At 37.0% G+C, this 25,335-nt stretch overlaps 1 protein-coding gene across 4 annotated transcripts in view; it reads right to left on the bottom strand.

Moving 5' to 3' along the window:
* The window catches only part of LOC128858381 (monocarboxylate transporter 9), a 43,313-nt gene that overhangs the window by 9,458 nt on the left and 8,520 nt on the right, over nt 1-25,335 (bottom strand). The window contains exon 1 of one of the 4 annotated variants that reach the window (XM_054094604.1): nt 716-833. The exons of the other annotated variants lie outside the window; for them this stretch is intronic. The gene's annotated coding sequence lies outside the window, so the exon portion shown is untranslated. Of the gene's footprint in view, nt 1-715; nt 834-25,335 lie in introns of those variants that run through there. 4 annotated transcript variants of the gene reach the window in all.

The following is a 25,335-nucleotide window of genomic DNA, read 5'->3' as shown; positions in this document are numbered from 1 at the left end:
GTGTTCAGCGATGAGACAAATTTTTAAATTGATGGCTACGTCAACAAGCAAAAGTTCCGTATTTGAGCTGAAAAGCAACGAGACGACATTCAAGAATAGCCATTACATCTGTTGAAAACAATCGTTTGGTGCTGCCTATGGACTGGAGGAATCATCGGCCAATATTTCTTCAAAGACGAGGCTGGCGTCAATGTAACAGTGCATAGCGAACACTATCGCACCATGATAAATGACTTTTTGATGGCGGAAATTGAAGCCCGTGATCTCCAAAGCCCGTGGATTCCAACAAGACGGTACTACTTGCCATACAGCCTGTGAAACAATGGATTTATCGCGTTGTCGTTGCAGTGAGCAATTTAGCTCTCGTTTCGGACCAGTCGAAACCGCCCGCCAAGATCGGATACCACACTTTTGGGCTTTTATTTGTGGTGGTATTTAATGTCTAAATGCTTTGTGGATAAACCACAAACTTTGATTCAAGCATTGGAAGCTAAGATTACTAAAGTTATTCACAAGATAACGACCGAAGCCCTCCAGCGAGTCATACAGCCTGTGACTGGATTAATAAAAAAAAAAATTGCATGAGTGGTCTTCACAAAAATAATAAAGATTGTCCAATAAATTTGAATTTTCGTTGTTTTATTTGAATTTAAAATCCGATCCTTAATTAATCACTCCTTATATTAACAGAAAAAATTTAAGAAGATTTACTTACACAAATTGAGAAGACGTTTAGCTTTAAAATGACATATCTTCGGAGTATTTTAAACGACATGTGCATTTCAAAAGGTGTGGAAAAATGTTGCTGGCATCCTGTTGCTGGCATCATGTTGCTGACATGTTGCGCGGTGTTTTCACAGCGCGAACTGAGTACTATTTTGCCATTGCAATTTGTATGCGTTTCTAGAGCCATTTCACGTTACCCGCGAACTTGCGAACTTGGTACTAGGCTTAGGGGATATTTTTCTATGTATATTAAAAAATAAGTATTCAAGAAGAGGACACAGAAGGTTTAGCCAACGCATTTGTTACTCGAGAATCACTTTGGATTAAAAAATTGTTGTTTTTAACTCTCGTCACCTGTGCTTCACACTGAGACTGAAGGGTTGATATAAGTCGTAGTTCTTCAGTATTTTTTTCATTTCCTCTATTTATTCTGTTCTTATTACTTTGTCTAGTAGTCGGTTATTTCCTGGAAAGCTATTTCCCACTCGCCTAACTGTGTGCTGTTGGGAAGAGCCACCTTAACCCAACCTACCATTCTGAGTATCGAATGGTTTGGAAATACTAAAAACTGTTACGCTGGCATCTGAATATCATTTTAACCGAAGGCTCATATTAATCCTCCTCATACTCATATAAATGCCTTACTCGTGAATGCTTGTGATAATTTATGTATATACATATAGTACATATGTGAATATTTTATTTACTGCCATAATCAGTTATGTGCCAATCATTCACTTGTGCACATAGACTAGACAAAAAATTGCCATACAAAAACTTCGATACAGACCCCCTGAAGCATTTTCACTGATTAGCAATCAATCAGCAGGTTATTGGCGATAATTTTTTAAATGAAAATAATACACATTCTCCAGTCTGCATTGCAGCTAAGTATTTTTTATAATATTTGTGTATCTATCATGAATCACAAGCCAATTTACGCTGTTTCACGTTCGTGCACATACAAATATATCTACATACATACTCGTATACATTTGTGTATTAATTATGAAATGATGAAATCCCCTTTTACTATACGAAGGCGCACTCGATGGGCTTAAGTCCGTTTCACTATCATTTGATTCCTTTCGATATAACCAATATCACATGTGGTTGTGCGGGTATTTCTAATATATCAGTGTCAAATTAAAATCCAACATTTTCAGAATGTAATTATTATATGGTGGAACGTTCGTCTGCAGTATTGGTGGGGTGATGTGGCCTTAGGCGAATATTCCGTTGAAATGTATGCACGGTTTTAGGTGCAAATAAATCATCGCCGAACAAACTATGGTCAGCAGACATTTATGTAAGCAAAGAAGTAGTATCGTGTGTATATTTTAGAGGGGCTTAAGAATGTTAGATAAAACACGCGTGACTTTTCTGTAAGAAATGTGAACAGACATAAGGCAATATAGTTTTCACTGGCAGGGTGAAAAATGATGCGCACTTTTATAATGTTTTTCTTGATCTCTTGAAATAAAATATTTTTTCTCAGGGTCCCTAAGAACACAAGGTTTATCTACCGCCTCAGTGAGGTAAACCCATTGATCATTAAATAAAACATCTTCGGTTGTACTTGGCCAAGTTTAAATGTTTGCTGGGTTGTTTTAGTAGCTTTTCGGTCGGTAACTAAACAAGAAAAAATAAAATTGTTCGCTGATCATTTAAGCGTTTTTACTTCGCGAAGCAATAACAGCGTTTAAATGTATTTTTTTTTTTTTTGCTAACTGGTAGTTGGTCAAAATTTGTCAAACTTGTCTGAATTTAAACGAGAATGCAAACAAACAAATAAGAAAACAACAAAGAAGCCGGGCACTTTGACACTTTAACCAGGAAATCCAAAAAAAAAAAACAAAATTAGCTGCCATAGCGGAATCACCTCATTTGCCTTAAGGTCCGCCTACATACAACTTTGACGTGGCGATGGCGCTGGCGAGACGTCAACATCTGGCTACGAATGCTACGTACATTTGTATGGAGACGCTCACATAGTACAAATTGAGCAACGCAAACGCCAAAACAAAGCATAAAGATGAGCAACTATCACCTTTTCCAATATGTAAATAAATAAAAGTATTCTAAAAGTTGTTATATGTATATACTAGCAAACCTGGCCCCCTTCGCTGGGCACACTAAAATAGAATAGATATGGTTTAGAACAGAAAATATATGGTTTTCATATTATTTATTTCTTTATTCTTTATTCAAGCGCTTTGGCATAAACAATATTTTTTGTTTTTCTATTTGTTTTTGAGTAAATATAAAATATAAATTGAAAATCAGGAAAAAAGAAGATTGTTTTTAAATTTCAAATCAACGCATATGAATAAACAATCGTCTTTTTTCCTAATCATCCATGAATTTTTCGTTTCAATTTATATGTTTTATTAAGCATTGGAGCTTTTTTAACCATTATCCATTTATATATTTCAAAAAAAAAAAAAACGAAAAAAATTGTTTTTTCCACGAACACATAATTTCATTCGGATTTCACATTAAATTCTCAAATTTCGTAAGAAATTATTCACTGTTCCAAAATCCACTCCAAAAAAATTCACAAACAATTTTTACATGTTGCACTTACGTTTTTTCCTTATGGCATCCAAATCAGAAAGAAATATTGACACATTGTAACTCACACTGTCAATTTGACAGTTCAGTTCCGCCCCAAGCGTTAAAAAAGTAAGGGACATTATGGCTGGTTCAAAAGAACGCTGTACCCGTTGCCAGTGCTCCGAATTACAACCAAACTTTACGAAACCCATTTTCAATACTTACTTAACAATGTGCGCAAGTTTGGTTTAATTCGGTGCAAAGACACGGCGGGTCCACGGTTTGGCATATATTTCGAGACCCTAGTCATCAATAGGTATGAAAATTACCCCGTATTAAAGCACTTATCAACAGCTTTCATTTGATATCCAAATTGTACAAACACATTCTAGGGTCCACGTTTTGGTCTCTATCTCGAGACCCTAGTCACGGAGCGGATGGAAATACTCTGAACTAAAGCATTCACCAACAGCTTCCATTTGATACCCATATTGTACATACACATCCGAAGGTTACCCGGGTCCACGTTTTGACCTATATCTCGAGCCCTATCCACCGATAGGTATCCAAACTATACGGAAACCATCTTCAATACCTTCTTAACATTGTGTGTAAGTTTGGTTTAATTCGGTGCAGACACGGCCGGTTAGTGAACACACACAAAAAGTTGACTTTATTTTCTATATAAGATTTTTTTCAGTTTGTGTCCGAAAAATCCAAATATCTTACGGAACCCTATTTTTTTCCAAAATAAAATGTAATCCATGTTACTCTTGGATAATGTAGTTTTCGAATGGTGAAAGAATTTTTAAAATCGGTCCAGTAGTTTTTGAGCCTATTCGTTACAAACAAACAAACAAACAAAGTTTTCCTCTTTATAATATTAGTATAGATTTTCTCGCCGTTCCTAAATGACACATAGAGCCTATATGAAAGAATTTTAACCAAAGATAAATTTAAATAAGTAAAAATTTGGAAATGCCGCTATTATTGTAAATAATAAATTTGACTAATTTCAGTCTGCGTTCAGCCTGTTTATTTTAATGATACCGTTAATTTTAAGATATTTTTCCTTGTTTATATTAATTTTTGATTGCGCATTACTTTGACTGAATGTTAACAAAGCTTAGTTGAACATTTTATTTATAACTGGAGATAATTAAAGAACATGGAAGGAAAGGGGAAAGAAATAAGGGTTTCTGAGAGGAAAATAATTATAAAAATGTGGAAAGACGGAAAAGTTTCCGAAATACGTGAAAATCTATTGGGAGAACGTATTCCCCTATTCAGCGAGTTGTAACAAATTTTCGGCAAACTGGAATTTTTACATCTAAGCCCAGGTCAGGGCGTCCGAAAAAATTATGGACCCAGGAAGAGCGTTCTATAATCAACTTGGCAAAGGTTAACCCCCGGATTACATCCTCAAAATTAGTTGAAAACATAAATCAAACATTTAAAAAAAGTATTTGCGCTGAAACTGCCAGAAAAGTTTTACGTCAAGCTGGATACCATGGTAGAGTCGCCCGAAGAAAGCCTTTCATTTCTCTTCTGAACAGACGTAACCGCATTCAGTTTGCTAATGAGTACATAAATAAGCCTCCCGAGTTCTGGAAAAAAGTAATATTTTCAGACGAAAGTAGATTTTGTGTATTCGGAATAAAAGGCCGTCAAATTGTTTGGCGAAAACCTGGAACTGCTATTGAAAAGCAAAATCTTGTTGGCACAGTTAAGCACGGAGGTGGCGGGGTTATGGTTTGGGGCTGCATGGCGGCAAATGGGGTAGGTCAGTTAGAATTTATTGATTCGACGATGGATAAATGGGGATACTTGAACATACTAAAACGGAATTCAAAGCAAAGTGCAGAAAATCTCGGCTTATCAAGAACATTTTGGTTTCAACAAGATAACGACCCGAAGCACACAGCCGAGATCGTTAAGCTTTGACTCTTGTACAACGCCCCAAAACAGCTTGAAACACCGCCACAGTCCCCAGATCTTAACCCCATCAAGCATCTGTGGGATCTATTGGAAAAAATAATTCGTCAGTAAGTGAGTGTCATGCAGGCAGAATGGAGGAAGATAACAGCAGAAGAAACAGAGAAACTAGTAAGTTCACTGCCAAATAGGCTGAGTGAAGTCCTGAAGCAACGTGGATATCCAACTAAATATTAGATTTAATTTTTGCATAAAGCATATCATGTTTTTGTATTAGACTTTAAGACTGAATGTAGACTTTATGGCCGCTTTATTTACTTGTTACAGCCATTATTCACCGTTATCTAAAACCTTATGTGAGGAATCTTGAAATTTATTTTTGTTTTTGAAACTTAAACATATAATAAACATATAAATATATACAAATTTATAAAAATTATAAAATCAGGTTGAGTGTTTCATTCACTAAAAAGTTATTGTAGGGTGAACGCAGACTTTGTGGGGTATGTGTATCTTTTTACATAATTTTCATTTCCTGAACTTCTGATCAGTCAGGGTATGCACATAATTCATTGCAAAGAAATTTAAGTTTTTATATTCTGCTCTTTTTGTGATGAATTTATGTGGTGCATTCAACGCGTTTAGTATTTCTTTCACGTCCTTTAGCATAATGATACCTTTTAATGTGTGCTGTCGTCAATTATTTTGTCCAAAACAATGTCGGCAATAGTGGGCCATAGAGGACCCTTTGGCGTTCCATAGTTTATTTCTTCATAAACGAAATAAATATTACCATGGAAATACAACTCTAAAATTTTTAGAATGTATTTAATTGTTTTTGTTATGTGCCTTTCTAAAATGAACCACTGTTGTAGGTATAGTCGCACGAATTAGTTACGAAGTTATTAAATGCCTTTAATCAAATTATTTGACAATCCGGTTGAGAATTACAGACATATGCGCTGAGCGAATGGAATTATTCGAATAACACTAGGGTTTAAAGCGTTCTTTAGAGTTTTTGGACAAAATTTGTGCGATGGTTTTATGGTATTCCATGAAATTCGATATCTAAAAAGAAGAACTATAGAATGGATTGAAAAGGTTTCTCCTCAATTCTCCCAATACTTTAATGTTTAGTGAAATAGTTCCTCCGTAGACAATTTAGTCTGCTTCACCATTTTTGATGTGTTCAGCAACTTCCCCGACATAATAATTACATATCTGTTTTCGAAATTTAATTTTTTCTGGTTAAATTAATGTATCCTACTTTTTTTTGGTGTTATCCTTTCGTTTTGGTTCTAATATACATACAGCTATTTTCGATAAATTTCCGATTTCCTTGTTCACGGGCAAAGTAATTGAGACTGAATTACTTGCAAACGAGGTAATTCATTAGACGTATCAGACGACGCGGTTTGCGTCATCGTTGGAAAGCTCCCAATAGATATACTTGTGCAGGAAATATGACAGACAAGGAGCAAAGCCGGCAACTGAAGCGAAAGCTGCAGAACGTCTGCATTCGTTAGCAAAATGGCAAAGCAGATGGAACTCGTCTGTTAACGGACGTTGGACCTATAGACATATCCCCAAAATGAGCCAATGGGTGACCAGAAGGCACGGTGACGTAGATTACTATTTAACTCAAATATTGAGCGGTTACGGATGTTTCTTGAAGTACCTCCATCGTTTTCACATGGAGGACACTTCGTTCTGTCCAAGCTTCTTCTACTGCGATCGTTTCAACGAAGAACGCCGAACGCTTGAGTTAGTCTTGGGCGAACAGCTGAGCTCAGACAGCTTAATCAATAACATGTGTGCATCACATGACTGTTGGAACGCAGTTAAAAGTTTTGCGAAGAGGATAATGCTGCACCTGCAACGCGCGAAGTGGCAGCGCAAAACGCATGGAAAAACAAATCAGCCCTCGATAGGAGGAGGACTGTCTACGAACTGACGGCAAATAACAGACGGTCGAGTCATGTGCTCACGACGGCATAAGACGGTATATTCCCAGCAAGAAGCGTGCCGGTCACGTGACCGGTCACGTTACCGGGACGCGTGACCGTTAAACGGTCACTAGCCCCGCCCCTTTGCAATCACTTTGTTAAAAGCGTTGGGAAAATCGTGCCAAAAATTTTGTGTACGTGTGATTTTTTATCCCTTTCATACATATGGATTCGTTTGCCAGTGCCAGTTTCATATAAACGTAGCGACGAACAAAATAACTTTTAGGCCAGCGCCGGCAGCACAGCGCGATAGCCTAGCGGCTAGCAATGTGGGCTTCCGATCCAAAATCCTTGGTTCGAATCACAAAAAAAAAAATTTTTTTATACATTTATTTTATTTTGTTTTATGATATGTTTATGAGGAGAATTTTTTCATGGCAGAAATACACTCGGTGTTTGCAAAGCGACCGCTATTAGAAAAATGTTTTTATTAATTTTGCTTTCACCGAGATTCGAACTGACGTTCTCTGTGTGAATTCTGAATAGTAGTCAAGCACCAACCCATTCGGCTACGGCGCTTATTTACTTTGATTGATGCAAAAATGAGTAAAAGTATTTGAATGAACTTTGCTTACTGCTTACACATTTGCCAAAGGTTGACAATTTGATTCTCGGCCTACTTTGATATCAAAAAGAGAGAAAAGATATCTTTTTGACTTATTGCTTTGACAGCCACTTATCGTTTTCTTTTGTTCTATTTCTATTGATGCAAAAATGAGAAAAAATATATGAATAAAGTTTGCTTACTGCTTACACATTTGCCAAAGGTGACGGAGAATCAAAAAAAAAGTCGATTTCCAAACAAATACGAGTGCATATGTGTTAGTAATAAATAAAAAAGTGTAATTGTGTGAGAGTTTCGGTCACGCAGGTTTTGCTGGGGTTATTACCGCAACATCTTCTTTGCCACAGATGCAAAAGAAACCTCGATAGTGTACAATTTCCATACGTCCATGTGAGAGGAGCAGGCGCCACATTCCACTGGCATGACGGCACTGAGACATTAGAAGACGAGCCTATAGCATGAAGCTGGCGACAAATATGGTGGACCCAGACGTGGGTGAATAGTATTGGTCCATTTAATGGGCACCGTTCTGGGTCTTCCCGAAGTAATGCAAGGTAGTCCCGAGAAGGGAGTCTCCCCAGAAGAGGAGGAGGGATTGTTTTACTGGCTACACCTTTCGACGCAGTTGACGACGGTCGCTGTAAGTGCGAAGGCATTTTAAACCCTCCTCACATACCAAAAAAAAATGAGGTAATTTGCGTCTAGAATTATGCGTCTACAATCTTTTGATAGGATGGTAGGATTTATCATCAACGAAGAAAAAACCAAATATATGAAAGGTGCAGCGCGCAACGCAACACATAACTTACAAATCGGCAACTATAACTTTGATGGTCAATGAATTTAAGTATCATGACTTCGCACATACAAAGTTGATGAAATCGAGATTACTTTCCAGGAACCAGAAACTACGAATTTACAAAACTGTCATAAGACCTACACTTACATACGGGTGCGAAGTCTGGATTCTGTAATCCAGTGATATCGATCAGTAAAATGGTTTTGAAAGAAAGATTCTGAGAAAAATACAGGTCCATAGTACGACTTGAAGACGGTACTTACCGCATTATTTACAACAACGAGTTAGACACATTTATCAGGGGTGCAAATGTAATCAGGTACATCAAAGCGCAAAAGATTCGATAGTACGGCGACATTTTACGAATGAGCAACGATAGAACTTTAAAAAAGAACTTCGAAACAAATCCACAAGGCGACAGAAGAAGAGGCCTTCCGAGAAAATGATGGAGAGATGACATCGAAGGAGACTTTGGAGCTGTGGGCTTATCTGATATCAAACGAAAAGCTGATGAACGAGTTACGTGGGGGGCGAATTGTAGCGGAAGCAATGGTTCACCCCACTTGTGATGCTATGATGACGATGATGATGATGATGAGGTAATTTGCTGTCAAAATCTATTATGGTGAATTACGTAATTCGCAGGGTAATTGGGAACTGAATTAACATTGGGTGAGCAATTTACGTACCGTGGGAGCATAGCATTACTCTTTACCATTTCGGACTACAAAATCATTCGATCGACTGGCACGTGATGATGAGTTAATTTGGTTTTTGGATTACGAATAATAAAATTTACATATATACATATGTACGTACACAAATATAAGAGCATTCGTTTGTATTATGAATTCATTTTATGTTTATATTTTTAATGTTAGCGGTTTACATTAAGTATGCGCCAATAATTTCTGTAAACAAAATCTGTCAACTTGTTTACCGGCAGAAGTTGCGTGGTAATTATCATTTACTAAAGTTCTTTAAACCAGAATTCACAATCGACTGCACATTCATTTTTTACATACACATGTATGTATGTGTTTTTATATATAATATACATTTACACGCTTACATAAGTATTTGTAAGTGCAAATTGGTATAATATAAAAGATTCCGTGAGTTCAGCACTGGCGGCATTATCGCTCCTTAGTCCCTTCAAAATTAGGAAGGAGCTGCCGCTACGGTGAATGCCGAGCGCTATCGAGCCATGCTGACTTAGTTTTTGTTTAAAAAAATTAATCTAAACATAGGCGACATTTGGTTCCAACAAGACGGTGCAACATGACATAAAGCGCTGTCAACAATCGATTTATTGGACTTATCGAATGGACACATGCCAGATTTCATATTGAAAAAATAAATTCCACGAAATTATCTGCCAGATTATAATAAAAAAAAAGCATTCCAAAAATATTTCTGTTTTTGTATTATTATACAACAAATATCAGCCGGCCTTTATCCGGTAACGGGTTGTGATCCTTGATCAGGCTATATAAGTAATTAAGTAAGTAAGTAATACAACAAATATTATATAAATCAAAGTTTCAAACTTAAAAAAAAGAATAAACAAAATTTGACAACAAAACGCAAGTTTGAAGTGGCGAAACTTCTCGTTGATTTTTTACATTTTTTCCCCTGACGGTGTTGCGCAGTTTCCCCATATAAAAAATGTTGTGCATTCGTTATACGAGTATCGAATGACGGCTTTGAAGATTTCGAAATAAAAGTTATAGTTTTTCAATTGTTTTTTAATTAACGTCACTTAAGACGTCGAGGAAAGTTATGAAATTAATTGCAGACAATAAAGCGAGAGGCTATTTGAGGTTAACGGTTGCATAGTGAAGCGAATAAAATCCAGCTGGTCACTTGCACAAGTGTGTAAAAATGTTCCCGTCCTGAAACTATTCAACGCGATACCTGCTGGTAGTAGCAGAATAAAAGAAAAGTAAACTTTGCGTTGAAAAGATGAAGTAGAGAAGTACTTGTATCTAATTGTCAAGGGGAACGAGGAAGAACGACCGACGCGCTTTGTTGGACTTCCCCAAAGGATACGGATAAAAAGGTTATAAAAAAACTTCTACTTTAGGAGGAAAGGAAAACTTATGTACTCTCTTCTGAAATATTTGAAAGGTCAATATTTTCAAGGTTGTGCGATATAATTCTCAATCAGTTTGGCTTCTACAGACCAACTTTTTCATGGTCACATTAAGTTTTACAATATTTATCTAAGTGTTTTTAGGACAAGTTGAAAAATAGTACTGTATCTGTACCGGTACGGCTTGGACCGTCCATTAGACAAATTTAAGGAGAGCAATTTTTGTAGAACAATTCGAAAAAGTAACTCTTGCACGAAAATAGAGTTTACCCTTTTATTTTGAAAACTCTGGAAAACTCCAAATGACAGTGAATTACCAAACTCATTGCCATGGGAAAAATTTAAATTTTGTATTACAAAAACTCATACAGCATGAAAAAAGTTCAAGCAACTCTAATAGTTCAAGTGCTTTGGAAGATGTTTAGAGTCAAAAAAAAGAAAAATAGATAAGTGACTTAAACATTAGCAATTTTGTTTCGCTCGTTTGTTAAAACAAGCGCTGTTTACATATGTATTTGCCCCCGCTACGAACTCATCTTTTCGGTAGACCAACCTACAAATAATAGGACTATGAATAAGTTCGTGCGGTTTTACAACAGATGGCGTAACTTGATTATTATTCCATCGATCCACATTTCCAAACATTCATTGGAGAGCTACTGTCGTAAGGCACAAACGTCAGTATAAGTTTTTTATTTGAAGCGTAAACAACAATATTTTTACCACACTTGAAAATGTCGAATTTCGTGCCAAATAATGTGTTTTTGCGGGGAATTCTTCTTCATTATTTTAATATGAAGAAAAAAGCAGCCGAAAGTCATCGTATCTTGGTGGAAGTTTATGGTGAGCATGCTCTATCTGAGCGAACGTGCCAGAAGTGGTTTGCACGCTTTAAAAGTGGTGATTTTGGCTTGGAAGACGAAGAACGCGAGGGTGCGCCGCCAAAGTTCATGGATACCGAATTGGAGGAATTGCTCGATCAAGATCCGGCTCAAACGCAAGAAGAGGTTGCAAAAACTTTGGGAGTTGATCAATCAACCATTTCCAAACGTTTAAAAGCCATGGGAATGATCCGAAAGGTAGGCCATTGGGTGCCGTATGAATTAAAGCCAAGAGACGTTGAACGCCGTTTTATGGCATGCGAACAACTGCTTCAACGGCACAAAAGAAAGGGTTTTTTGCATCGAATTGTGACTGGCGATGAAAAGTGGGTCCATTACGACAATCCAAAACGTCGGGCAACGTATGGATACCCTGGCCATGCTTCAACATCGACGTCGGCGCAGAATATTCATGGCCTGAAGGTTATGCTGTGTATCTGGTGGGACCAGCTGGGTGTTGTGTATTATGAGCTACTGAAACCGAATGAAACGATTACGGGGGATGTCTACCGACGACAATTGATGCGTTTGAGCCGAGCACTGCGAGAAAAACGGCCGCAATACGCCGATAGACACGACAAAGTTATTTTGCAACATGACAATGCTCGGCCACATGTTGCACAAGTGGTCAAAACATACTTAGAAACGCTCAAATGGGATGTCCTACCCCACCCGCCGTATAGTCCAGACCTTGCGCCATCCGATTACTATCTCTTCCGATCGATGCAACATGGCCTGGCTGACCAGCACTTCCGTAATTACGATGAAGTCAAAAAATGGATCGATTCGTGGATTGCGGCAAAACCGACCGAATTTTTCACAAAGGGAATCCGTGAATTGCCAGAAAGATGGGAAAAAGTAGTAGTAAGAGATGGACAATATTTTGAATATTAAATTTGTAACCATTTTACGTCAATAAAGTTTCAAATTTCGAAAAAAAACCGCACGAACTTATTCATAGTCCTATTACAATTTTTGTAAATTCTCTAGATATACTACGTCTTCTAAATACAAAATTTTCACAACTACAGTATTCGCTTATTTATGTGAACAATGGCGCTGTTCGCGTAATTGAAGTTTTCATATATACGGGGTAAAATTAAATATATATTTTTCCCCCTTAACTCTTATATGATACCATGAAAAAATTATATTTTAAGTGGCAAAAAATTTTTTTTTATTTTAGCGTGTAAACACCAAACCTTTGTTTGAGAGTGTTGATTGTTTTTTTATTGGGGCTTAGTTTTGTTTTATTTCATTTTATTTTGCAATACTTGCTCCTGCATTTCATCCATCGTACAATTTTCGTTAGTCCATGCGATGATTTTATTAAAAATATCTCTCTTTTATAGAAGGGATAAGGTATTTACATTTCTATGTCTTATCTTTTACGTTTTGTTTTCAATATCTCAAGACCGTGACCGAAAATTCGATGCTCACTGGTCACTGTAAGTAGTGGATTTTACCCAGAGAAAAGCTGTATGAAGGTGCAGTTTTATGGGAAGGGTCAAGCCCCATTTTCGAATACTTACCTCCTTTCACCATATGGCAATTTGTGTAACTCAGTCAAATTTCAATACCTTAGCTTTTGTGGTTCCCTAAAAAATTTCAGTTTATATTGGAAAAGCCACACCCCCTTTTCCAATATCTACTCCTTTTCATTATAAGACAGATTTTGCAAATTTGTATAACCGTATCAAATTTTATTTCATCTCTCTTGTGGTTCCGGCGAAAAGTGATTTGGAAATTTCAGTTTATATGGGAGGTGCTGCGCCCCTTTTCCAATACCTACCATTTGTCACCATAAGTACGGCATATCCAATTTATGCTTTCGTGCCAAGTTTCAGTTCCCTAACTTGATTGGCTTCAGAGGTATATTGGCTTTCACATTTTGGTCTGTAAATCAGATGGCACGTTCCCTTTACCACCAGACCTCAGGCGAGTGAGTGGAGAGCTCCGAATGAACTAGGACGTAATGAACCACGTTTGTTTTAGTCAACAAAGCGATCAAAGCAAAGCTCACAGTTTTCATGGATTACAACGATATTTTAAACCACGAATTTCTGCCAGAAGATCAAAAAGTTAATAAAAAACAACTCGTGGATTTCGCAACATGATAACGCCCCGTTGCACATCATTATCCGTGAATTTTTGGCCAAGAACGAAACAAATACCATCAAATAGCCATCGAATTCACCTGCTATGGTTTCCTGTGAGTTTTTCTGTTTGATCGAGTCAAGAAAACCATTGCGTGGAACGCGTTTTAACAGACGAAAGGAAGAAATTGAAACATCGAAGACGGCTGCCATGGCTATACCGAAAATAGAGTTCCAGAAATGTTTCGAGAGAGAGTACGTTGCAGTTGATGGTGAGTACTTTGAAGGCGATAAAACCACTTTTCAGGAATAAATTTGTACTTTGAATATTCCGAATATATACTTTTTGATCAAGGTATTTCTGCACTAAAGGAATTTATCATATTTCCTTCAAAAAAAGGGGTTTCATTATTTCAGTGTGGTGTATTTATATAATGATGATTTAAGCGTTTCGAGTCCGGGATTTTATACCTATTCGACAATGAAGCGTTTTTCCGAAGCCTGTTATTATATTTTTGAATTCCGTGCACGCGATATTTCAAAGTCTACTGGACCACTCGTCTTCACATACATAATTAAGCAGAGTTTTTGTTTTCATTAATCATCAAAAAATTCGCAAAGTAATATCTAGAGAAATGTCTGCTTTAGCAAATGCATTCTGATTTTTCTTGTTTAAGTTGATTCGCTCGCGGAATGTTCCATAAAAATATTGTCCAAATAATGCATTATTATACGGAAATTGGCCCAATAAATTAACTGAATTAACTTTACTACCCATAATAGAGATTAGCCCTGTTCAATCTTTAGAGACTCACGTAAAAAAAATATTAGATATTTTTGCTCACTCTATTGGATGTTGATAAAATCGAAAGCCTATATACCTACATACTATAAATGAGCGGGTACTATTTTGCTTTCTTCAATTCGTATACTATGATACCATTGCCTTTCGCGTTAATAAAATTATTTATTTTTATTAAAGAAAGAACTCAATCACACATACTTTAAATTTTATTAAGCTTATTGAAATATGGAATTTACAATGCAGATAAAAAGTATGTCTCCTTCGTACTTAAGTACTTTTTTAGTGAAAAAGTACTATTGTATCAAAAAACCCAACCCCCAAAACTTTCAAACGAAATAGAAGGAGTTTTCACTTCAAGACTATTATTAATTAAGGATGATAGAGTACGAGGTTGCGCCTTCCGAATTCGCTGTGTCGTCAGAGCCCATGAATAAACAAACAAAATAAAAGGGAATTACTTGTTTGTGAAGAGGAAGAATGGGCGAAAGCAATGGAAACAACTAAACACCAGACATTATACGCACACACGCACACTTTCTTGTCACGGCGTCTACCGCATAAAAACGCTAAAAAACTGCAATTGGAGGCATTATATTAATTTCGGCTTTCACAATTTAACAGGCGGCACTTCGTGTTTGTAAGTTTGTTTAGTTAAATTGTACAAATCACAATATTCCCAAGCTTTCCACTTAATTTTTACAAGCATGTAATTTCTTCTCCTTTTAATGGTTTTGTATTGGTAAGAGACCTAACGTCAGACTTATCAAAATCGCGAAAATTAAAATAACTGCTTTGGGAAGACGCTATCTATAGTAATCAATTCGCCTCGAATATTAACTTCATAGCCGTGAAATGTTGCTAGCAACATTTATTGTTAAATTAGAAGAAACGTCAAATTTATGAACTGCGTCCCTGAAGCAATTCACAAATTTTGGTAAAAAAAGGGTTTTTAAACCAATTAGCACATATATCAGAAAATCCACACGTTACTGTAGAGAAGCAAATACATCCACAACGAGTCACTGTTTGGTGCGGTTTTTGGTCTGGCGGAATCACCGGGCCATTTTTTTCGAAAATGAGCGAGGAGCCGCGGTTACAGTAAATGGCGAACGTTACCGCGAGATTGTTTCCAAAAATTGAAGAGGATAACATGGATGACATTTGGTTTCAATAGAACGGTGCAACTTGTCACACTGCCAAAGTTACACTCCAACTTTTGGCTACCGTTTTTGAATTCCGATATCAATTGGCCGCCTCGGAGCTGTGATTTAAGCCCGCTGGACTATTTTTTGTTGGAAGCCGTTAAGGACAAATGCTATGCGAACCATCCAGAGACGATTGATGCTTTAAAACACGAAATCGAAGTTGCCATTCATGAAATTTGAGCCCAAACAACTGAAAATGTGCTTAGAAATTGGGTTGATCGAATGGCCTACTGTAAGGCCAGTCGTGGCAGTCATTTGAACGATATTATTAATCATTCATAAATGGCAATGTTCAATCTTCAAAATAAAAATAAAAATTTTGAAAAAATATTGATTAGTTTTTTTTATAGCCGATTCAAAAAGCAAATTTTACATGGCCCACCCTATATATACAAGCAAAAATATAAAGAAGATTTACTTACACGCTTTGCGAAGACGTTTCGCTTAAAAATGCCATATCTTCAGAGTATTCGAACTCAAGCACTTCACTCTTCGCAAAAGAAACTGAGTTTTTCGCTCAATTTTAAATAACATGGACATTTTAAGTAGGAATGAAAACTATTGCTCGAATCATGTTGCAGACATGTTGAGCGGTGTTTCCCCGACGTGATTACAAATTTGCCATAAGATACATACGAAATTTCAGGCATAATGTTAAAAATGTTCTGAAAATAATTCGAGGGATCTACTTGATGTTGTTCCACAAATGGAGGGACCTACAGTTTCAAGCCGACTCCGAACGGCAAATATTTTTGTGAGGAGCTTTTTCATGGCAGAAACACACTCGGAGGTTTGCCATTGCCTGTCGAGGGGCGACCGCTATTAGAAAAATGTTTTTCTTAATTTTGATGCTTTCACCGAGATTCGAACCGACGTTTGCTCTGTGAATTCCGAATGGTAGTCGCGCACCAACCCATTTGGCTACGGCGGCCGCCGTCTGATACTTAGATAATAAAAATTACCACTAGTTTATACAAGGTGGCGCGAAATTATTCACCCAATTTTGTTTTTGAATAACTTTTTTACTAAATCAAAAAACAAACATTTTGAGTGAAGGGAATCTTCATTTTGACCTTTACGCACTTCATTGCATATCTGGTTATATACTGTCTAGCTCACAAGTGTCAATTATGAATGACGCCATTTGCAAAAATTATAAATCTTCCTGCAGAATGATTAATTTTGAGCCACCTTGTATAAAACATTTTCTAACGCTTTCGAATAATAAGCGTGCAGCTTTATTTAAAAATTTTCTATTCCATGTACAAAATCGTTGACAAACACGTTGATAATTTCAATTACACTTAACAATCACATAGTTAAAACTGTATGTATGTATGTACACACGAGTATGGAGTACAAAATCTACGTATAAATTAGCAAAGGAAAGTTTTTGCTTTATGATTAATTCATTTTATTTTTCAAAATGTGATTAAATGGAAATTTTTTGAAAAGGGCTATTTGTTATTGACATAATTGTGTTTATTAATCAATTTATTTTTATAATTTTATTTTCTTAGTAAAGTGAAGCATTGACGACAAATAACACAGACATGTGTATGTAATTTACCAGTTCGTTATGAAAATTTGCATTTTTGCAAGTAACTAATAAATAAAAGTTTTAGACGAAACTTACTTAACTGCACTAGCGATTAGGCAAATATCACTTGTCATAATATTTATTCGCAAATACGGCGGATGCATATGAAACGATAATAATAACTTGACGCACTGAACTTATTATTGGGTAGTGTGAAATGTTCGACAATAAATTCAAGCAAAATTTAAATCATTTCTTAAAACTGACATACTTAATGGCACTGGAAAGGATTCAACGACTCGCTGCTCTGTGCATAACATGATACTCAGCATGCCACCTATTGACCTCATGGCGGAAAACCTGGCAGCGAAATCCGCGAGGAGGCTAATAGCTGCGGTGGTATTCGCCTGCATAACCTTCGGTCACAGCTCAATAGGAAAGTGGAGCTCAGGTGGCACGGACTACATGACTCCGTACTTTAATTGGGAGAGAAGGTTTCGCACTACAACTGAAGAGGAGGGATGGCACAAAGTCATGAAGCCTGGCCATAGAACTTTTCACATCTATACAGACGGCTCGAAAACTCCAGACGGAGTGGGAGCGGGTATTTACTGCTCAAAACTAGGAATAAGGCAGCCTATCAAGCTGCCAGACCACAGCAGTATTTTTCAAGCGGAAGTTTTTGCTGTGGGGAAGGCCGCGGAGCTAGCCTACACTAGAACAAGAAAGAATTCAACAATTAATATATACGTGGATAGTCAAGCAGCAATAAGAGCAATAAGCTCATATTGAATTAATTCCAAAAATGTTCGACGGAGCAGGGAGGCCATAGAAAGGCTAGCCGGAAACAGTAGGCTGCATATATACTGGGTACCTGGTCACAAAGGCATTATGGGGAACGAAATAGTAGATGAGATAGCAAAAGGTACTGTGAGACTACCATTTGAACAAGAGAACGACATACCAAAACCGTTAAACACAATATACAACGAAATGGACGACCACATGAAAAGGCAAGTGGAAGCTAGGTGGACTAACCTGACCACATGCAAAACAGCAAAAGTCATGTGTAGAACTAACGACAAAAAACTGACTAATTCGTACTTACGCGTACTCTCGCGAAAGGACTGCAGAACTATCCTAGGTATGCTAACAGGTCATAATCTATTGGCTGCACATTCGTACAAGATAGGGATTGCTAACACGGACAAATGCAGAAAATGTAGAAAGGATGTTGAGGAAACTTTAGAACACCTTCTGTGCGTTTGTCCGGCATTATCAAAAACTCGAGTAAGATGCCTGGGGGCCCCACTGTTTGAGGGTCTGGAAGACGTCTCAAAAGCGGAGCTCCAAGCCCTACTTAGATTCGCCAAAAGCGCTGACATCCTACATGATGTCTACTTTAGGTATTCATAGAGGTCGGTCTCCATCTGGTATCGCTAAGGACCAAAAGATCTATGCGTGGCTTATTGCCAACCAGGCTAACCTAACCTAACCTAACCTAAATCATTTCTTAAGAATTTTAGTAACGAAAAATTTCCGACTCCCTCACGTGCGTGGCCTAATAAAGTAACTTAGTACTGACAGTTGCTTGCGATCTCTTTTGACAAGTAATCTTATATCCATGCAAAAATGAATATTTGTTTGTACGTATTTTAAAAGCTGCCAAACCAATCATCGGATCGCCATGAAACTTGGTCAACTTATTGTTTGTGGCGTGCGTCTTGATTTTGTTCCACAAAATGGAGGGACCTACAGTTTCACGCCAACTCGAAAGGGCAGATATTTTATATGAGGAGCTTTTTTCATGGCAGAAATACACTCGAAGGTTGGCCATTGCCTGCCGAAGGGCGATCTCTATTAGAAAAAAATGTGTCTTAATTTTTATGTTTTCACCGAGATTCGGACCAACGTTCTCTCTGTGAATTCCGAATGGTAGTCACGCACCAACCCAATCGGCTACGGCATGATAAGATTAATTTAAAAATAGGGGCGTGGCAGTCCATACAAACCAATTATTTAATAGTACATATTTTCGGAACCATTCGTGCCTGACTACTGAAATTTGGTACAAAGACGTAAAATATTAATACCTTGACAATTTAGAAAAGTGTGCGACGTTGCTAAAAGAGGCAGGCACCATATAAATCAATTGCTTAATAGTTTATAGTTTCGATCCCATTCATGGTAGAGTACTATGATTTTGCAGAGATGTATAAATTATCAATGCCTTCATAACGACACAAATTAGACAATATTGGTAAATAGGCTATGGCACCTCGCAAGCTAACCAATTTTTAAATGTTGCATGATTTTGAAACCATTCGAGACTAATGTCACTGTATTGCCGAAAAGTGATCGGGAATTGGTAAGGAAACCCTATCAAAAAAGGAAGTACTGAAAGAATAAAATCCAGCAACATTTAGTTTCGACCTGCGTTTTCAACGACCATCAAGAAGACACAAGGTCAGTCACTTCAAGTGTGGGGATGAAATTTGAAAAATCCATGTTTCTCACATGATCTGTTGTATGTAGAATGTTCAAGCATCGGACAGCCAAAAAATGTAATCGTTTTTACTAAAGACGGAAAAACAAAAAAATATTGTACTTGCATATCCTTCAGCTCTTGAATAAAATCTCATTTTAAATCATTGAATTTCAACAAGTGTACTCATTATATGTTATAATTATTCAAAATAGCTCTTTCAATAAAATTAGTTTTAATCCATTAATAAAATTCACTCGCTATATCAAAAAACGCTAGCCATATTCTTCGACGCCTATTTTCCGCAATGAAATTTGTAGCATTTGTCGCCTTATCCTTAGCCTTATGCACCTCTCTCGCTTGGACTCTGACTTATACTGAAAAATCTACGTTTCACCAATGCAAATTTCGTCCAAGCCACTCGGAGGCAAAAAACTTCAAAACTCTCCAATCGGTCAGCGATACACACATACGCCAATGCGCATAATTTTTTTTTTTTTTTCATATGCAAATCTTCATGTAAAATCTCTCTAATTCTTACTTCCCTAATTTTCTGCTATCTGCCTCGATTTAATTTTTGATCGGTTAATACGAATTTTTCAAATTTTTGAACTTTTCCTTACGTCACTATCATCATTGGGAGGTCGAGGCGGGTCACTCCCTTCCTTGTTGAAATAGCCGAGCTCACTTTTTACTTTACTATTATGCATGACGATGCAGAGTCTTTAAGAATCGATGACATTTCTTCAAAAATGTATCTCGACGCTTTTCCTTCTTTATAAAGAAATGAAGCATAGCGCAGTGCTTTAAATTACGATAATTTCTACGATTCACATAATTTGTGTTACCAATGACGCGATGATGAGCCTAAGTACCTTTGATGGTAGTACTATCAGCCAACACTCACATTATAGAATGATGGTAATTGACTAAATTCCCTTTTTCCTATTAAGAACTCCTCTTAGTTATATGGTTCTAGCATCACTGTTGATATGTTGATTTTCCATGACAGAGATGTCTAGGCAAATAATAATTGCGTCTGTATGTGAAACAATTTGGGGATGTCGGTCAATTGCAAGAGCATTTGACGCTAGAATTCAGCTTCAAGGCCAACCCAGGAGTCACGTAGATAGGTATATACAAATCTACAAATGCACATCATACGCCTTATCTTAGAAATGATGTCCATGTGAGGCGATGGCAGCGTAATAATGGAATGGCCAATTAAAAATTGAAAGTAGCGAAGTTCACTTATGGTAAATAATAAGAAGAATTGCTGAACCGGCTGATCTACAAAACAAAACAAAAAAATGCAAATGGGAATGAGATCAATGAGTCTGGCAAGAGAAACGATGCAAATATAGAAGCAATCGTAACAGTGTTAACAAGGGTAACGATTTCGGAAAAGTCAAATAAAGGAAAAAATGGTTATTTGATACCTTATCAGCGCACAAGTGCGAAGTGAAGTAAACAAAAACCAAATAATTATTTTGTTATTAGTCGCATATATTTTTAAGCACGCGCGCATTTAGTTACTAGGATATAAAGCGCCTGTTGATCTGAATGAACTGCTTGAACATGTATGGTATGTGTGTATATGTATCTGGACATCAAAACTACTAAGCAGAGCTTCAAACTTTACTAAATGAAGATATTTACAAATATGGAATACTATATTTCATATTAAAAGAAAAATTTCCTGATGGTTAAGCTTTATAACTTTGAAGCGGTTGTTTTTATTAGTCTAATGGAATCGAGATCGATATATCATTGATGTTATTGTAGGCATGTATGTATACCATAATATTCAGAATGAGCGGAATTGATTTAGCCACCTGTCTGTCTGCTGATGTGTTCCCCCCATCTGCACACAATAGCTTGAGTAAGAATAGAGGTATCACAAACAAACACGGTGGACATGTTTAAAAAAGAACTAAAGCCGAGTAAACCCAACTAAAGCCGACTAAATTCCTATTTGTAGATTTCAAAGCCGCCTTTGATAGCATGAAGAGGAGCTGAAACTTTCCATTTCAATTCAACCGGGCTATTCGGGTCATGTTCTTCGATTTCGATGTAACTGAAATATGTTGCTCTCTGGTCAAAATAATGAGACACGATTTTTTTGTTCGCCCGAAACAATTTTTTTCAAGCTTTATCGGCAATTTTGTTTTTCGGCTCAAAATCGATTTTTTTTAATAATATAAGAAAAATTGTTTTTAAATGCTCATAACTTAGTCAAAAATGAACCGATTTTAATAATTCTAGGTTCAAAATGATCGTAATTAATTACCCGAGCGATTTTATGTAAAAACAATTGCAAAAATGTAGTTGAAATTTTTTTATTTTGCAAAACACAAAAAGTGCGAAACAGGTTTTTTACTCAAAAATTCATTGCCCAAAAACAACTCATTTTAGCTACTGGGCATTCATCTTAATTGAAGTTTGAGGTGTCCTCTTGATTTGGAAAAAGTTATAAAAAAACATACACTTTTTGAAATATTGAATTTCGAAAAAAATTCAATTTTTTTTTCTTTATAATAAAAAATTTTCAACTACTTTTTTGCAATCGTTTCTACATGAAGTAAGTAATTAATGGCGATCATTTTGAAGCCAGAATTATTAAAATCGGTTCATTTTTGACTAAGTTATGGGCATTTAAAAAAAATGTTTCTTATATAATTAAAAAAAATCGAGTTTGAGCCAAAAACAAAATTGCCGATAACTCTTGAAAAAAAATTTTTTCGGGCGAACAAAAAAATACGTGTCTCATTATTTTGACCAGAGAGCAACATATTTAAGTTACATCGAAATCGAAGAACATGACCCGAATAGCCCGGTTGAATTGAAATGAAAAGCATCAGCTGTATACATATATGCCGAGCTGTCTTAGAATCCCTAATACGGCTATGCAAAATGACGTCGAACAAATCCATTAATTCCTTTAAAATCGAGATATACCTCTCCGAGCCGTTTAATATAAAATGTGGTTTCAGGCTAGACGTCTCTCTATCGTGTGATTTGTTTAATTTGCCGAACTGATCCAAGCTGGCACAATCATGTACAAAAACGTACAGTTACTGGGATGTGCCACTTATATCAACATCATAGATAGGCCTTAACAACGACGCTGTTAGTTCTGCCTTTTCAAATCTACATAGAGAAGCGAGGGAGTGGGCCTGAAGGTGAACAAGTGCAAAAGGAAGTATCTCCCGTCATCACACAAAACGTCCGTGCATTCGCGTCTTAGCAATCCCGTCACTGTAGACAGTTTTGGTTTTGAAAGTATAGGAACCAGTATTAACACCGATAAAAATGACAGCCTTGAAATCCAACCGAGAATCTCTCTTACCAGCAAGTGTTACTTTGGACTTAGTCGGCAATTACGTAGTAAATTCCTCTCTCAACGAACAAAATTAACACTCTCTCAAACTAAGTTTCTCATAGGATATACATCCTGTTCTATGGCACAGAAGCCTGAACCATGGCTATACTCGTATCCGATGAAGCGTTCCTTAGAGTGTTTAAGAGAAGAATTTTTCTCGGAAGATTTTTGGTGCTTTCTACATTGGCGACGGTGAATATCGCAGGTGGTAAAGCAATGAGCTGCATGAGCTTTACGCCGGCGCTCCAGCTCTGAAAGCATTCGATGCGGTGTCAGCTGGTTGTTGCAGAGAAATAAAAAGACCTCTTTGGTAGAACCAAATGGAGAAGCAATTAACTTTACTTGGCATTTCTAATTGGCGTCGGTTAACAAGAGAAGGGCACGACTGGCGCGCTTTGTTGAACTCGACCAAAACCAAAACAGGCTTGGGAAACTTATAATCCTCTCTTAGCATACACGGAGAATGCTCACAGGCGTTCACAAGCCATTGCAGATTGCGCAGTCGACTCTGCGACCAATCCCCGGAGACTCCAGCCTTCTCCTTGAATGGGGTGCTATAGCGCGGAGAAGGTTGAGAAATTATATGTCGACCATATACGCACTTCTATCACGAACTTTGCACATACATTCCATTTGTTTTAAACTTAAAATGATCTAAAAATTATCGAAATTATATTGTACAATAATTACTCATACGCCATACGCCCACAAAAATTCAGATCACCTAGAAAATTATTAAAATTTTATTTAAGGATCCTTTCAAAAAAAGTTGTGTGACCCTTCGGTAACGCAGGGGGTCTAATAGTCGCAGGTTGTTTATTAAAAATCAATTTACATATATAATATATGAATTATATATTTTACAGCATGTCAAAAAATCCTAAAGTCATAACAATGATGGCTTAGCACTAAAAGCACGCGCCTGGTACACAAAGTTCGATTTCATCCTAATATATGCTAGACACTTCTTTACTTCACTTGTTTTTGTTTTTGCATTGATAAGCGTCATTATGAAGAGGTAGCCTGGCGATCTGTCTGATAAAATTTCAGGGGAGAAAGCTGAGAACATTGATGCAAGGCTGCTGGAATATTAATACCAAACGAGAGGTAGAGGCAGCAGTGGTAGACGGAAGATAATAATAAATATTTATAGTTAGATTGTGAACAAAGCATAGTTGGTGATTGAGGGATAGTGGGGCGCAAGAGTGTCTTGTAAACAAATATGACGATAAAGCTTACTTTTTATTATTGCTTAACTATTGCCACAGGGTCGAATTTAACCGTCATTTATACTAATGGATTCAGCGGTTTTGTACTTTGATTCACAATTTAATATGCTGAGGTAAGTATTTTTAAACATTTTTTTTTTCTTTTTTGTTTTTTTTTACGTATGACCTACGTAGGTAATGTAAGTTTTGGTTAGGTTAGTCTTTTGTGGCAGTCGACTTAGAGTAGCCAACTCACTTAGACCGCTTAGGTCTGTTGTGGTAACACTGTGTAACACGGAAACCTCAGTGTTTATTCATCAGAGAATCATTTAGACGCTGTTATAAAACCTAGGATAGGTGTTATGCCAACACGGGATAGTTCCGTAAGAGAGTCAAAATGGTATTTTTCTAACAACGTTGCTGTTCTCCTGCCTAAAGCTGGACAATTATAGAGGAAGTGTTCTACTGTTTCTTCCTCTTTTGCAGTATTCACGCGAAAATACTCCTAGCCTAGAAGAGCGCCTACCTAACAGTCAATGACCGGTGGCACAAACCAGGACCTTCGAGATGTTCTCTCTTGAGGGGTTAAGCAATTCTCCTGATCTTTTCTTATTTTATACTGGTTGTAAAACACGTATTTTCTTCTCTCCACGACCGATTGGCTTTCTGGAGAATATTATTTTTTATCCTTAATTTGGAAGTTGCCATAGGAATTCCAATACTTCCTCTGCTTTCAAGCAGTGAAAGATTAGTACCCTATCTGGCTAGCTCATCGCCCTTGCAATTTCTTTCAGCATCTCAATGTCCCGGAAACCTTATAAAGCTGACCTTAAAGATGGTGCCAATTATATTTAAAGCTGTCAGGCATTCCTGAGCAACCTTTCATCTTAGTATAACTGCCTCCATTGATTTGATGGCCCCCTGGCTGTCCCAGAAGGTATTTATCGTATTATTTGATACGACGTGCGTGATAAGGTTACCTTTTCATGGCTAAGACTTCGGCCTGGTAGACGTTACAGTAGTTTGGAAATCGGACAGATAATTTTAATCT

Source organism: Anastrepha ludens, chromosome 3, assembly GCF_028408465.1.
Source record: "Anastrepha ludens isolate Willacy chromosome 3, idAnaLude1.1, whole genome shotgun sequence".
Lineage (NCBI taxonomy): Eukaryota > Metazoa > Arthropoda > Insecta > Diptera > Tephritidae > Anastrepha > Anastrepha ludens.
The sequence above is the reverse complement of the archived record's forward strand: the minus strand, read 5'-3'. Positions and strand labels throughout refer to the sequence as shown.